This window comes from Anolis sagrei, chromosome 3 (assembly GCF_037176765.1).
Source record: "Anolis sagrei isolate rAnoSag1 chromosome 3, rAnoSag1.mat, whole genome shotgun sequence".
Lineage (NCBI taxonomy): Eukaryota > Metazoa > Chordata > Lepidosauria > Squamata > Dactyloidae > Anolis > Anolis sagrei.
This window is the reverse complement of record NC_090023.1, coordinates 147,685,607-147,701,750: the sequence shown is the minus strand read 5'-3', so window position 1 is coordinate 147,701,750 and position 16,144 is coordinate 147,685,607. Positions and strand designations below refer to the sequence as shown.

At 39.3% G+C, this 16,144-nt stretch overlaps 1 protein-coding gene across 6 annotated transcripts in view; it reads left to right on the top strand.

The window, feature by feature from the left end:
• The first annotated feature begins 557 nt into the window (after window positions 1-557).
• USP54 (ubiquitin specific peptidase 54) overlaps window positions 558-16,144 on the top strand; it is an 87,481-nt gene continuing 71,894 nt past the window's right edge. For 5 of the 6 annotated variants that reach the window (XM_060769185.2, XM_060769186.2, XM_060769190.2 and 2 more), the window contains exon 1: window positions 559-714. The gene's annotated coding sequence lies outside the window, so the exon portion shown is untranslated. Of the gene's footprint in view, window positions 715-16,144 lie in introns of all 6 variants that reach the window. The other variant, XM_060769191.2, reaches the window with a different exon arrangement.

Genomic DNA, 16,144 nt, shown 5'->3' with positions numbered 1-16,144 from the left:
CTTGATTAGAAGGCTCCTCAGCTCCTCCTCGCTTTCGGCCATCAGAGTGATGTCATCTGCATATCTGAGGTTGTCAATGTTTCTTCCAGCAATTTTCACCCCACCTTTGCATTCATCCAGCCCCGCACATCGCATGATGTGTTCTGCATACAAGTTAAAAAGGTTGGGTGAGAGTATGCAGCCTTGCCGTACGCCTTTCCCAATCTTGAACCAGTCTGTTGTTCCGTGGTCAGTTCTGACTGTTGCTACTTGGTCCTTGTACAGATTCCTCAGGAGAGAGACAAGGTGGCTTGGGATGCCCATCCCACCAAGAACTTGCCACAATTTATTATGATCCACACAGTCAAAGGCTTTAGAATAGTCAATGAAGCAGAAGTAGATGTTTTTCTGAAACTCCCTGCCTTTCTCCATTATCCAGCGGATACTGGCAATCTGGTCTCTCGTTCCTCTGCCTTAACCTTATGCAGTACCAAACTTCGCAGCTCTCGTTGGGTTGTTCTCGCGATACCATCCCCTTCTCTTTCTCGCTCTCTCTGTATGTATTCTCTCCCCACCCTCGCTCGGGAGGCAGTCTCGCGCTTCCCTCCCGTTTAGAGTTCTCGCGAGAGGCGGTTGCCTTGGCTCCCCGTAGCTATAGCAGCGGGAAGGAGGGAGGCGGGGGAGCGCAGGAGGATGCACCGCGATGCTCTGGCGAGGCGTTCCTGAGGGGAACGGGTGAGTCGCGCGGGTTCGGAGCGGGCAGCGCTTGGGGTTGGGCCCACCCTCGAAGCGGGGCGCTTGGGGCCCTTCCCCGCGGTCAGTCTGAGGAGGGCGCCAGGGCCGCCGTGGGTGATTCCCTCTGCGGCCTTTGGGGGGCGAGGGGAGGGGCAAGGACTGAGGGGACTCCCTTCCCGCTTCTCGCTGGCATTCATTCATGTTCCCCCCTTTCCTCTCTCTCTCTCTCGCTTCAAGTCTATCCTCCATCTGCCCGCCACTGAAGTAGAACCTGTCCTCAGTTTTGATTTCTGATTGGAACCTAATTGGGAGTTTTGGGACCTGTAACCAGGCCTGTAGCCAAGGGAACTGTTTAGGGGCTCAAACCACCCCCGAAATTTTTCAGGTCAATCCTCCCCCTAACCCCCCCCCCCCCCCGCCCCCAATGTTTACTTCTGAATTTAGACTGGTTAACTAAATTCCCCTGCCAAGTATATGAGAAGCAAAAATTACAATCTCTCCAGAATTACAAGCAGGATCTCAACCCATTTGAGATTATTCACACTATCTTTATTTATTTATTTACTTACTTACTTACTTATTATATTTGTATACCGCTCTTCTCAGTCCTCAGGGCGACTCAGAGCGGTTAACAAAGCAAATACAATGCTTAAACATGATAAAAACAGTTAAAAACAAGTTAAAAGAATAACATTATAACAATCAATAAACATCATATCCTCCATTACCTGCCTGAACCTCCTTCTAGACACACCACACTGCTTATCTCACCTAAAGTTTTTTAAACATTTTAATCTTTGCAACCGGCCCTGCCCATCGTGATTGAGTATAATGATTTTATATTGTACTAGTGGTCCTGTGCCACGCGTTGCTGTGGCCCAGTCTGGTGATCTGGAAAGTAAAGAGAAAGTGTTGGTTTCTAATATATGTAATGTCTTTCTGCTTGTGGGTAAACAGTATTTCTTGCTGTTTCTTTGCTAGTGTTGATGTGGAGAGTGCCTGGTTTGCCTACTCTGGAACACGCAACATATCATTGTCATTCTTTAGGAATCCCTTTCAGATCTTTGATACTGCATCTGTCATATACATATGTATGTGTGAATGGCTGGATGGCCCTTTGTCAAGAGGGCTTTGATTATGTTTCCTTGCCCGGTGAAGTGAGTTGGATTGGATGGTTGGACTGGGGGGTCACCAGGGGGTGTCAGAACAGTCACCAAAGACCACCAGAAAACACAGAACTTTCTGTTGGTCATGGGGGTTCTGTGTGGGATGTTTGCCCCAATTCCATCTTTGGTGGGGTTCGGAATGCTCTTTGATTGTAGGTAAACTATACATCCTAGTAACTGCAACTCCCAAATGTCAAGGTCTATTTTCCCTAAACTCCATCTGTGTTCACATTTGGGCATATTGAGTATTCCTGTCAAGTTTGGTCCAGATCCATCATTGTTTGAGCCCACAGTGTCCTCTGGATGGAGGTGAACTTCAATTCCAAAATTCAAGGTCAATGCCCACCAAACACTTTCAGTATTTTCTGTTGATCAGGGGAGTTCTGTGTGCCAAGTTTGGTTCAATTCCATTCTTGGTGGAGTTTAGAATGCTCTTTGATTATAGGTGAACTATAAATCCCAGTAATTACAACTCCTAAATGACAAAATCATAATTTTTGAGTGATGGTCACTCCTTGTGTAGTGAGACATTTTGTTGCCAAATTTGGTGTGATTTCGTTCATTGGTTCTTTTGTTTTTAAGGTATTCATTATGCATAGAGCACACACACACAGACGTGTGTGTGTGTATGTATGTGTGTGTGTATATATATAGTGTGTGTTTATTTTGTATTGCTTTTTATTATTTTCATTTTATTTTATTGATGTATTATTTTATGTTTGTTTTGCTTTGATATAATTATTGGGCTTGGCCTCATATAAGCCTCCCTGAGTCCCCTTGGAGAGATGGTGGCAGGGTATACATTTTTTTTATTATTATTATTATCTTTATACCAATTTACATTGCAATATCTGCAATAGTGGAAGTTGCCAAAATGTGGTAGGCAACAGGCAAAGCCTAAGGTGCTGGACGGTGGGTGGGTGGGGGAATTTGACCTGGATTGCAAATGAAAACTGAGGAAACAGGTGTCTACCACTGGTTCATCTAATCCAGCAGTTCTCAACCTGTGGGTCCCCTGATGTTTTGGCCCACAACTCCCAGAAACCCCAGCCAGTTTACCAGCTGTTAGGATTTCTGGAAGTGGAAGGCCAAAACATCTGGGGACCCACAAGTTGAGAACCACTGATCTAATCCAAGCCCCACCGAAGAAATAATGGAACAGGAGCAAAGAGAATTTTATTTTTATTGTGTCTGAAGCAAATTGTGTGTACAGTTAAAATATATTTAAAACACAAACAAAGTTAAAAACTTGACATTATACTAAATATCTTTTGACCAGAAGCTGGCTACTTGAAGTGCCTCTACTGTCTCTGTGAGAAGGTCCTCCATTGTGCATGTAGAAGGGCTCAGGTTGCATTGTAGTAGGCGGTCTGTGGTTTGCTCTCCTCCACACTTGCATGTTGTGGACTCCACTTTGTAGTCCCATTTCTTAAAGTTAGCTCTGCATTTCGTGGTGCCAGAGCACAGCCTGTTCAGTGTCTTCCAACTTGCCCAGTATTCTGTGTATGTGTGTGTGTTTTTTGCCCCTACCACTGATTGATGTTCCTGGTTTTAGCCTGTCACTTTTGGATTCTCGCTTGCTGAAGTGTTCTTGCCAGTATCTCTGTAGATCTTAGGAAGCTGTTTCTTGATTTAAGGCGTTGGGTTGGTGGGTGATATCCAAACAGAGGATGGGCTCTCAATTATTTCTTTCAGTAATGAAAGCAAAGAGAAGAAGCTGTGTCATTGGACTTTAAATGAACAAGATTGTTTCTGATGACCAAGTGAAACCTCAGTTAATGCAAGATCCATAGACTCCATTGCCAGGATATGTATTTCCTGCGGATAAGAGGCATCTACGTTTTTAGCCCAAATGGTTCATTAGATTTCCCTTGTTAGCCTATTCATTTCATGTCCAAGATGCACTCTGTGTAAGTATGGTGTGGTGTTTGAGGATTTGGGGGTAAAGATGGTTATCAGAAGCTTTGTACATTGGTTGCTAAACCTTTTGTGTGATGGAAAAATGTAATAGAAGTCTTCTGTGGACACCAAAACACAGAGTACCATCAGAACAACTTGTGCTTGACTGAAAACATCTTGCTAATTCACAGTGAAAAACATCTTGATGATAAAGAAATAAGAATAAAGTAAAAGAGAACAGAAATAAACTTCTGCAAATTATGGAAAGTGTTGTTCTTTGTAGCTGACAAGAAGTGCCTTAAAGAGGGAGCAATGTGTGAAGAACCTCTACACAATGATGATAATTCCAGTGCCTTGTTGAGATCTCATGCCAGATCAGGAGACACTGGCCTGAAAGGTCATTGGGGGGAGGGGGGTTTCAGCTCTCCCAATCTTTTTTTCTGGCTATGGCCCTGCCTGTAACTGTGTTAAATTGAAAGAGCAATGCAGTCAAGGGCTTTGATTGATGAGCAGCAGTGGTTCTCAACCTGTGGATCACCCCCAAGCTGCATACCTGTGTCTTCAGGGAGTGTGTAACCCCATCCAGCACAGGTTGTATCCCTATACCCCAATTGGCCTTACAAGTAATTAAGACTTATATTTCAAATGTAATTTCTGTAGTTTATTGTACAACGAATATGTCCAAGGGGAAAAGGTGGAGGTGGGAGTGGGGTAAAACAATAAAATAAAATAATGTTTTAAAAGCGCTTTGATTAATAAATTACAAATTATCTTTACACTGATCCTTATTGTCCTAGTATTTCTTTAACCAGGGGCAGGAAAAAAAACATTTTCAGGTGGCAAGTATATGCCTGTGAGGACAGAGCGCATTTGTTAGTATGTTAAGGTCTTCAGCTGGTCCAAAGTGCTACAGCCAGGGTGCTAACTAGGATTGGCTGCAGGGAGCGGACAACCTCCCTGTTGCATCAGTTCCACTGGCTGTCCCTTGGTTTACAGACACAATTCAAAGTATTGGTTATGACCTTTTAAGCCCTAGATGGGTCAGGTTCAAGGTATTTTGCTGACCCCATCCCCTTGTATGAACCTGCCCAGGCTCTGAGATCTTCAGGAGGGGCCCTTCTCTGGGTCCCACCTCCTTCTCAAACTTGGTTGCTTGGAACAAGAGGCAGATTTCTCTCACTTCCTGTTGTTCTTGGTGGCTGCCCATTGACTCTGGATCTCCTTTCTTCCCATGAAAGCCAGAATGGCTCCCTCCCTGTTGTCCTTCCAGCGGCAGGCTTTTTATTTAGACAGGTTTTTAAAGGTGAAGGTGTTGTAAGATCTAATCAGGGGGTGCTGTGGTTTTTAACTTGAATATGTTTTGATATATTTTAACTGAATATTTTTGTGCTGTTTGTTTTTAAGTCTGTTTTAATGTTTGTATATTTGTATATTTTAAATTGTATACTAATACTTTTATATCATGCTGCTTTGAGTCCCCTTTGGCAAGATAAAGTGTGGTATAAATTTATTCTGGGTAATGAAGTTGAAAAAAAGACTTGATATTACAGAGGCTTCTTAAGTAGGAGATGGTTTAACCTTACAACTTTTATAGGGAAATTGTGATTGACAAGCCTTTTTATTCAGGCAGGCTTTTAAAGATGTAGCTGCTTAATCGGGGAGTGGTGTATTTTTTAATTCAGGAGGTTCTGTGGGTGAGATTGGAGGGAATATGAGTTTTAAATGTTATTTTAGTATTTCTACTATATTTTAATTTTGTTTTTAACCACACTTCTACTATTTAATTTCTTTTTAACTTTTATATTTTACCTTTTACAATTGCCTAGTGTGGAGTGTTAGTTGCCTTGAGTCCCCACAGGGAGAAAGGCAGGGTATAAATAAAGATAATAAAATACATAAATAAAATGTGTGTGTGTGTATATATATATATATATATAGAGAGAGAGAGAGAGAGAGAGAGAGAAAGTATATTTGAACATTAGAAACCGTTGTTTCAAAATGTGTCTCTTTCCTTAGTAATTGAAAATCCTGAATGTGTTTGGGACAGCTTCATTTTATGAAATCTATTGTGGTCTATGCAACACTGATACCGCAATGCATGCCTTGGTTTTAAAGGAGTCAGAAGTCTTTCCTTGCTCCATCCTGCAAGATCATATCCATTTCCAGCTCACTTTTCTAGTTCTCTGCTCTGTTGCTAAACTTCTGCACAGAAACCTACTGTAAATTGTGAGTCTCTAATCAAAGATCATTTCCACATAAATGCACAGGATTGTATCCTAATGAAAATCCTCTGCATAGAGTATGTGCATTACTTGCCACTGGAGTTTTGTGCAAGTTTACAACAGTACAGGCAGTCCCCAAGTTACAAATATCTGACTTACTATAGGAGTGAGACAACAGGAAGTGAGAGAAATCTGCCTCTAGAAAGGGAATTCACTCCTGGAAGAGTTATTATCATGGGGAAACGGTGTCTCCAGTGAAGCTTTATCCCCAATCTTCTTTCCACAGCAAGCCAGTTTTTTTTTTTCAAAATCCAATTAACACAGCGACAGAAAGTGTAGTGAAATCTTCTGAACAGGGGCATAGATAGCAAAACAAACACCTTAAGGTATTGACCCTTTCGTATGCTATCCAAAGCTAATTGGCTGGAGTTACACTTTAAAAAATCTGTTTTAATGTTTGTATATTTGTATATTTTAAATCATGGGTCCTCAAACTAAGGCCCAGGGGCCTGATACGGCCCTCCAAGGTCATTTACTTGGCCCTTGCTCAGGATAAACCTAAATCTGAAATACTTGAAAGCACACAACAACAATTCTATCTCATCAGTCAAAAGCAGGCCCACACTTCCCACTGAAATACGAATAAGTTTATATTTGTAAAAATTGTTCTTCATTTTAATTATTGTATTTTAAGTGTTTTTTGCACTACAAATAAGATATGTGCAGTGTGCATAGGAATTTATCCATGTTTTTTTCAAATTATAATCCGACCCTCCAACAGTTTGAGGACCTGGCCCTGGCCCTTTGTTTAAAAAGTTTGAGGACCCCTGTTTTAAATTGTATACTAATGCTTTTATGTCAAGCTGCTTTGAGTCCCTTTGGGAAATAAAATGTGGTATAAATAATTACTATAATAAAAATATATACCTGTTCCAACTAGCAAACGAATTCAGCTTAAGAACAAATCTACAGAACCTGTCTTGTTCATGACTTGGGGAACTGCCTGTACACTGGATTCTCAGGTTTAACCTTTAGTATTCAGTGTGTATATGTTAGGCCATTCATTGAGCACAGATGTGATACTTGCTATGATAGGTTGCATTGGCATCAAAGCATTAGCAATGAGGATTGTAATGGTGAATAGATTGACTAAATTGTAAAGCTACATTGTTTATGATATTAGATTTCTGTAGGTTCCTAGGAGAAGATGGTAGAAATATTTTGAAATACAGAAGCAGCTTTTTGTCCTGGGAGCAGCTTTCGCGCAGTGTTATGCAGATTCCTGGTTGAATTGAAGTTTCTGAATGGAAAGATATGTAGTTTCTCTGAAAGACATACTGTTTGCCACTGTCCACGTTCCCTGATTCGTGTAGCTGTAAAAGACCATTGGGAATTTCTAAATTTACAAAGAGCAATGTTGAATCCCAATATTCCTGGCAAAGGAATCAAGCTTTTTATCCATGGCAGTTATGCATTATTTGACCACTGACATTTCGCTGGTTGCCTTGATAGATGATCTGTGCTCGGGGAAGGCGTCAGAAAATTACTTGTTCTCCTGAAGTTGTTGGTGGCTCTTGATATTATTGACTAGTATGTCCCTGTGATGGGCTTCTAGCTGAAAGTGAGGAGTTACTGCTTTAGAGTGGCAACTTTATTACTCAAACTGATTCCATAAAGTATTGCTGAAGAAATACACCTAGGCAGCAAAGTATCAGTCATTGCTTAACTATTTCTCCAGAGCACCTACCTAGTCCTCTGCCAACAGACTGAAAATTACCAATGAAATCAAAAGGAATATTCAGTACAGTGGTTCTTGATATCTGCTGGGACATGGTTTCAGGACCCCCCCCCCCCATGACTATAAAACTCATGAATGCTCAGCTCATATCATATATAGTGGTGTAGTAAAATTGTGTCTTATATTAAAAGGCAAAATGAAGTTTAATTTTGGGGTGGCGTGGCAAATATTTTCAAGCAAATATTTTCGGTGCTTGAATCAATGGATGCAGAATCCATGGATATGGAGGACTGACTGAATGTGTTCTGAGCGATGTAGTGTATGTAGGACTATCTTTGTTTGATAATTACAGTTAGATCAAAATACTTCTGTTTTTTGGGAACATTCCTGCCAGTTTTTAACAGCTGCAGCAGCTCTTATTTGGTTTCTGAGCACGATTCAAAGTTCTGGCATTGGCTTTTCGTGGTTTAGAACTAGGGCATCTGAAGTATCATCTGTTTCCATTTTAACTGGTCTGAGCACAGTTGTTATCACTGAAGCCTTTTTCTTAGGTTTTGTTGTAACCGAGATATGATAAGTGAGGAGCTTTTTGTTAATGGTTTTAGAAAAAGTCACTTGCTTCTCATATTTTATATATTAATATACTGTTCGTTCCAAGTTTGTCTTAAACTAGTCAATACCTCAAAATGATTTTTCATAAAGTGCTTGTAATATGTGAAATGAATCTATTATGCAAACAAAATTGGATTTTATTTGCTCGTTCCTTTTACACACAGTTTGTTTAAAATGAGTAAACTTCAACACCGATGTCATATTTCAGTGCTTACATTACAAGAATTCCATAACAAGAAAATTATCTTTTTAGCTTTTCATATTTACTACTAGAAATCCTAACAGCATTTATTTATTGTTATTAGCTAACATGTCCTGTTCTAGTTTGGGACCTATCCAACCCAGATAGTCACACATGAAATCTCATACTTCCAAATATCCTTAATGATTACTGAAATAAAGTAGTATTTTGAAGGGTTAGACAGGCAATAGGTTACATCTCCAATGAGTCCTAGAATCAATTTCTATCAAGCATTCATATATCTTAGATAAAAAAGACTTTTCGTTCAAGGCAGTTTTGCATTACAACTTCATTCTGAAGTTTCAGGTTTCTTGCATATATTAGTAAACATTGTCTTATAGTAGTTCTGACTGAATTTGCAGGTATTGGAAAAAAGGGAAGTTGTCAAAGACAAATTATTGATCTTATCTATGAAGTTAATGAAACTGGACAGCTCTTTGAGCAAAGTTGCAAAATTATTTTCCACATGGGATAAAATCTTGCTTTAAATAACACATGACTTGTAAGAGGCAGTCACTTTTGTCCAGTGTTTTAATTGTGCTGATTTTTATGTTCTTAATGAAAGCTCACTTAACTAACAAAAACCTTGGAAGATATCCTTCACATTTTTGGAATTACTGTTAAATCCGTCATTAGAATAAAAACATGATAATGTTCAGGAGTTGTTCACCCTGTTCCTGTGAGGTTTAAAATTGGAGAGAGGGTGGAGTAAAAAAAAACAAAAAACCTTATGGTTCCCTCTATTCCCTAGTACCTTGTACTGAGTGGAAAGTTCTGCCTTGCTTCATCAGGCTTCCTAGAGTCATATTCAGATAATCACATAGAGAATCTTCTGGGGAACGTTCATCTCAACATGGGAAGGTCAGCAGCTGAATAGACAGAGGTATTGGGGGCAGGACTTGCATGATGCATTCATGTCCTTTCCCCTCCAGCCATTAAGTCTTCATATGAGCCAGCATAAGGCCCATATAGGGGTAATACTTGTGATTATTAGATTATTTTCTCCAGACTTTGGATAACCAGTAAAAGTCACATTAGTTACTCATACGGATGTATTGGAAGACAATAGTGGGCACCTTTACTGGATTGTGGGGTTACATTTCTTCCTCTTAAACTTCTTGTAGGACATACCAGCTGCAAAAATGTGCAAAAAGAATGAAAAATTGAAATAGGAAGTGACCAGAAGTCTGCTTTTCCATCGTGGTCAACTGTGAATCACACATATGGTATTAAATCCTGCAGTTGCGCAGTCAGCTTTGGAACCTTCTAGAAATCTTTCAGACCTTTGAAAGTGGTAGCCCCACCCATTTGTTTGGGTTTGGGGGGAGGGTGCTTCCCCTCTATTGAAAAATTGGTTTGTCCTACAGAAGTGATGTTATTAGTGTATGTGGCCTGCAGGCTTCACTTTCCCCACATTAAGCGTTGTGAGGTTTAAATATTAATAATTGGGGTTTGTTGAATAATTGTAAATAGTAAGAAGTACACATGGCAGATTGTATTTGGTAGAGTTGAAGATAACTAAAATCTTATTTCTTACACACAAGATGGTGTGTAAGAAATAAGTGGCACATAGGATCAAGGTGCTGCTGCAGGAAGAAATTAAAATGACATGGGTGTGAAGATTTTTGATTTACAACTGTCAAAACATTTTTGTACTTTACTTACAAAGTTGCTCAATAAGCTGCTAGACTGTAAGACATCACTTCATAGTACAGAATGAAATCACCCTGGTGTAGGTGGATTCATCTAGTCTGAGATGATGTCTGCGCCAACCCGGGAAAGAAACGATACTTGCTAAACACCACAAGTTGTTATATATATCTACAGTACAATCACCTCTTTGTGTGGGATGTTGCCCAATTCCAGGTGAAGTTATTTAGTCATGGTAATAATAAAAATAATAAAAACACTTTATTTGTATTCCACCCTCTTCAAGGGGACTCAGGGTGGATTCCAGCATAACAATGGCAAACATTCAATGCTTACATAAAACACATGATACTAACATAAAATCCCAGAAAACCCTCACATCTAAAGTAACATTAACGCCTAACATCAAATTAAGACCTAACATCAGTAAATTAAACCTGACATCAATAAATTAAACTACACGTAATCAGACAAAATTCTATAATATAAATCTAAACAAAACATCCACATTAGTGTACAACAGCCAGCAAGGATTCACAAAACCATATGGGTTGGTTATGTAGTCAAATGAGGCCATTGGGCTAGCGTGGATCAGGAAGCCCAAATACAAATTGTTCTCAACCAGAGGCCCGGCAGTGATCTCTCAACCATCTACTCTTCTTCCTCTCCATATGATGGTGAGCAAAAATAGGTCTTCAGTTGTTTTTTGAAGGAGAGGAGGGAGGGGGGCAGCTTTATTTCTTTAGGGAGGGAGTTCCAGAGGTGAGGGGTGACCACGGAGAAGGCCCTCTCTCTCATTTCCACCAGCCATGCTTGAGATGGGTTGGAACCGAGAGCAGGGCCCGCTCCAATGATCACAATGTCCAGGCTGGTTTGTAAGAGGCAATGCGATCGGTCAAATAGCCTGGACCCAACCTGTTTAGGGCTTTAAAAGTAATGACCAGCACTTTGTATTCTTTTTCAGTGGGGGACTGGGGGAAAGTTTGTTCCCTTTTTCCAGTACACAGTGATTTCTGAAATACATGAATCTCAGGGCCCTTCCACACAGTCATACAACCCAGAATATCTGCTTTGAACTAGGTTATCTGAGTTCAGATTGCCATATATTTCAATTCAAAGCAGATAATGTGGGGTTTTATTCATCTGTGAGGAAGGGGCCCACAGAGGACTCCAGTCTCTTCCTATTGGTGAATTCACTAAGGCGAGGAAGTGAGAATAAGGAGACTTTCACTGTTCTTTAAGGCAAAGCTTTTATTGTTGTATTCACATATTGTTTATTTGACTTTGTTGTGAAATATGTATGGTGCAGTTACTCGCCATCAACAGGTTTACTAGACTATTTCTATAGTGCATTTTTCAGCTGTTATTCCATATCAGTATGCTGTCAACAGGATAAAAACTGAGAAGAATAAGTGGGGGGATCTTTAAAAAAAGTCTGCCACTCCTTGCATGGGATGCTCCAAGCTTGGGATGCTCCAAGCTTGTCCAATAGACTAGTAGAACTGTGTGGTTCTGTTAAAATGCAGTGAAGTTAATAGGGATGAATTAAGTGCTTTATTCTACCATACTTTATTTTACCATACAACTGCCATCATCTGTCATAGTATTAATGTGTAGAAAGATAGGGAGTGTGACCATATATTCTGCCTTCAGCTTTGCAGAGGTAGAAAGCAAAGATTTAAAATGTTGGTTACATGCACCTCAGATGAATTATTTTAACAATTTGCTTTGATACCTGTATGACCTAATTTTTAATGTTGATAAAAAAGAACAGAAGAGTACAAAATTGGTCATATGAACAATTGTCTACAATCGGAGGCTATTCAGATGATTGTTTCTGAAATAAGTATTGCCCCCTACATATGACAGGGTTTCCCCTCTCTGTCTTTCAGTCTGCACATTTAGTGGATCAACCCTGTTGAACACAGTGGAACTTAGTTCTGACTCACCATGCAAAGGATTGTGCTGCATGGCTGCATGTGTCACAGATGATAACGTATGGGTGAACAGGCAGGCTAATATATTTTGTGGACTTTATTGAACAACTGTTATGTCTGTTTCAGGGAACTCAGATGCAGGGTTTTTTTTTACACACACACCATGCAAGTATGTATGCATGTGAAAGACAGCATTTGATTAATGTGATAAGGAAACATCTTTTTTTTAAATGAAACAAAAAAAAGACTAATTACAGTTGAAGTCTATGTTAGAACATCATTTAGGGTTGATGGAAAATAAATATATTCCTTAGTAATTAATGCAACTTCGCTGAAGAAAAATTGAGTTCCAAAACTAATTGGGAAAAATTACATTTAGAATCAAAACTAATATGCTGAAAAGTGGTGAAAGCGTCAGGTAAAGAACAGGTAGTACTGGTACTGGCATGACTACATAGTCTTGCTGCACAATCAAGTTAATGCAATACGGTTGCATCATATTTGCATAGATTATGTTTAGCAAAATATTATTGATAATTTTCACCATAGCAAAATTGCACATACTTGACTGCTTGTTTGATTTGATTGGTGAATTTATTTTGTATGGTGTTTTAGAAGCTGAGGTATTTGGACAGAATGCAACCTAGGTTCTTATCTGTTGAGTTTTAGTTTTGGGAGTCTGTGAAAACAGCACTGGTTTTGAGATTCTTCATTCCAAGTAAAAATATGAATAGTCTAAAGAGTAGCTATGTTAGGCTGTTGTAATGGAAGAGAGAAGCATACTGCTAAATAGAGGTTTGCAGTTAGTACATGTTTTTGCTGATTCAGTGAAAACAATGCAGTATGTATTAACTCAGCAATATGTTCAATTGAGTTCTGTGAATGTTACTTTGATGATACTTTGGGTAGAATTATATCATATTAGCTTACAGTAAACCCATTGAAAACAAGACCTATCCCTGAGTATACGTATATAGGATGGTAATATGAGAATATTGATAGAAAGTTACCTGAGTGTAAAAGATGCGTATACAATAACTTTGCGAAAAGGATGTGTATATGTAGGATAATCTGTTTATTTAATTCACATTCTGGCTTTCTCCTGATTGAGACCCAAGGCAACTCTCACATGAATAAAAACAAACTACATAAATTAAAAATAAATCCTAAAATGTAAAAAACAAACAAACACCCACAGTTAAGCTGTGATATTTAAGCATCAGTGCTTCAAAACACAAACAAACAACAAACAAACAACAACAATATAAAATACAACACAGTCACCCTATTAAGGACCATTCTGCAAAGTTACTTAGTCTTTCAATTGTTGTTCAAATAAAAAAGATGTTTACTTGCTAGTGGAAGTAGAGCAGGAAGAGGGCCAGCCTAGACCAGTCATATCTTGGAGCTGATCGAGAATTAGCACCGTGGAGTCTGCGCTGCCAGCACAGAGCCAGTCCTATGGCTGCATGAAATGCATGGTTTTGATGCCACCAGCCCATCACCCTTACCATCCCCTCCTTGTATCCTTGGCTTAGTGACAATCATTGAGTGCAAAATTGCTGCTGGTTGTTGCTTGCTGCATCTACTGATGCTGGCCAGAACAATGCAAGGGGCGGTGGGATTTGTCCCCTCCTTTTCCAGTTTTCTGGCATTCTAACCAGTGTCAGTAGATACTGCGAATGCGGACAACCAGCAGTTTCGCTCCTGACTCCGATAAGCCAGGAGAATGATGCCGTCCCCAGGTTGCCCAAGTCCAGGAAAAGCAGCATGTTTCAAAGTAAACAACACTCAATTCCGAGCATACTCAATTCCGAACATACTGAGGAGAGGGAAAGCTTGGGGGGGGGGGGGGCACCTGTGAGGGAAATAATAGAGAAAGAGAGAGAAGGAAAGAAGGTGGTGCTAGGCCCAGATAGTGGCTGCAGAGGGGACAATCCTTATGCAAAGACAAGCAAGCAGGCAGGCAGGGTTGGGGCACGTGTGCCCAATGGTCAGGTTGGATTAGAGCAGGGGAGGAAGAGGAGGGAATGCAGACCCCCAAATGCTCCATGGAGCACACTTTGAGAATTGCTGGTCTAGTAAAGAGTTCAATCAACAAATAGACTACTGGGAATATGAAAAATCCAATACAATTTCAAATTTCCGTTAGTATAATCAAAAAGCCTTTTAATCAGTTTAACAAATCATTAAAGTTATTAAATTGTTTGATAACTTCACTCGAAAATCCAAATCAATTAATTCTACAGCACTTTCAGTTACATTCATCGTGATAGTTTAACTGAAAGGAATTAATTAAGAAAACAAATTATTTAATTCTTTTTTTTAAATAATAGTGGACTAGTTAGCTCATTGAAGGAGCATGGCACTTAATTGAAATTAGTTCAATTAGCAGACACTGCTTGGCAGAAATAGTAATTCAGTAAGTAGATTTATTCAGCCAACCCAGCTGGCATTACTTCAGAGTGCAAGTGAGGCAAAGGTCAGGTCAGTAATTGAAAGCTAAAATCTTAACGGTCAGTTACAAAGAAGATCACTGATTGGTTAAAGTAACATACTGTAGTTTAAATACTGTATTTACAGCAAGTACATCATCAGCTGTTGGTATACATCTTACTGCAGCAATCAAAGAATTGTTATAATGTGCTGTCCCCAAATGCAGTCTTCAATAAATGTGCTTAAATAACCATACATGATGCAGGTGATATCTGCTAAACCAAGCTTTAGGAAAAAGAAAAGAAAAAGGAGACATTAGAAGTTCCTTCCTCCTCGGTGGCATTACAAATCTTGTCAGCTTTGTTAATCGGCTATGGGGCTCCTTTGGTGATGACAGCTGCTCCTACCATATTCTTCCTATACCACATTCTTCATTAAGTTTGTGCATTCTTTTTCCCTCCTGGTCTTCAGTAATGAAATAATAAATGTGTATAAACCGTATAATTTGCATATTTAAGAGCAAAAAGGTTTTAGAAAATGTATGAGTTAATACCTCTGAATTAGAATAGAAATGTGTGCAATTTTAGTATTATATTGTATATTGTTGATACTATAGATATTTATTTATTTACGACATTTATTTATAATATCATATAGAATCATAGAGTTGGAAGAGACCTCGTGGGCCATCCAGTCCCACCCTTGCCAAGAAGCAGGAATATTGCATTCAAAGCACCCCTTTTTTTAGTATTATATTGTATTACATAATAATATTATAAATATTATATGTATATACAATATATTATATTATATTATTTATTTATTTACCTTACTTATATACTACTGTTCTCAGCCCGAAGGCGACTCACAGCGGTTTACAACAAATACAAACAGCAAAAATTCAGTGCTACAGTATAGAAACAGTTAACAACCTAACACATTAGACAATTAATAAACAGTTACTACAATACCCATTCACTGTCGTCTCGTCATCAAAAACATGTTCCAGATTCGTCATCCATTGTTCAGTTCCAGTGTTCATTAACCAATAATAGAGTTGGAAGAGTCCACATGGGCCATCTAGTCCAACCCCCTGTCATACATGACAGGCACAAAGTACCTCTGACAGATGGCCATCCAGCCTATAGTTTGAAAGCTCCAAGGAAGGAGCATATCCTTCAGATGATTCACATGCTGTATTTCATTGCATAATATTTACACCCTCACTTTCGGGATGACAAAATTGGACTTTTCGAATTCACCACATAGTCACATCCTTAGTTCACTTGCCTGAGCAAGTGAATGCAGGGTGCAACTTTCCTTTTGGCACTGTGGAGCTTGACTGGACTGCCAGTATAACCACAGAAACTCATGCATAGAATTGTATGAAAGACATGTTCCCAGTAGAACATGCTCCTAGGAAGGTAAGGGGCAATATAAGATCAGCATATTTTTTTCTTTCAGATTTTCTGTTTGTTCTAACTACAATACATATTTCAAGTGAAACTATGCTTAAGGCTGATTACAGA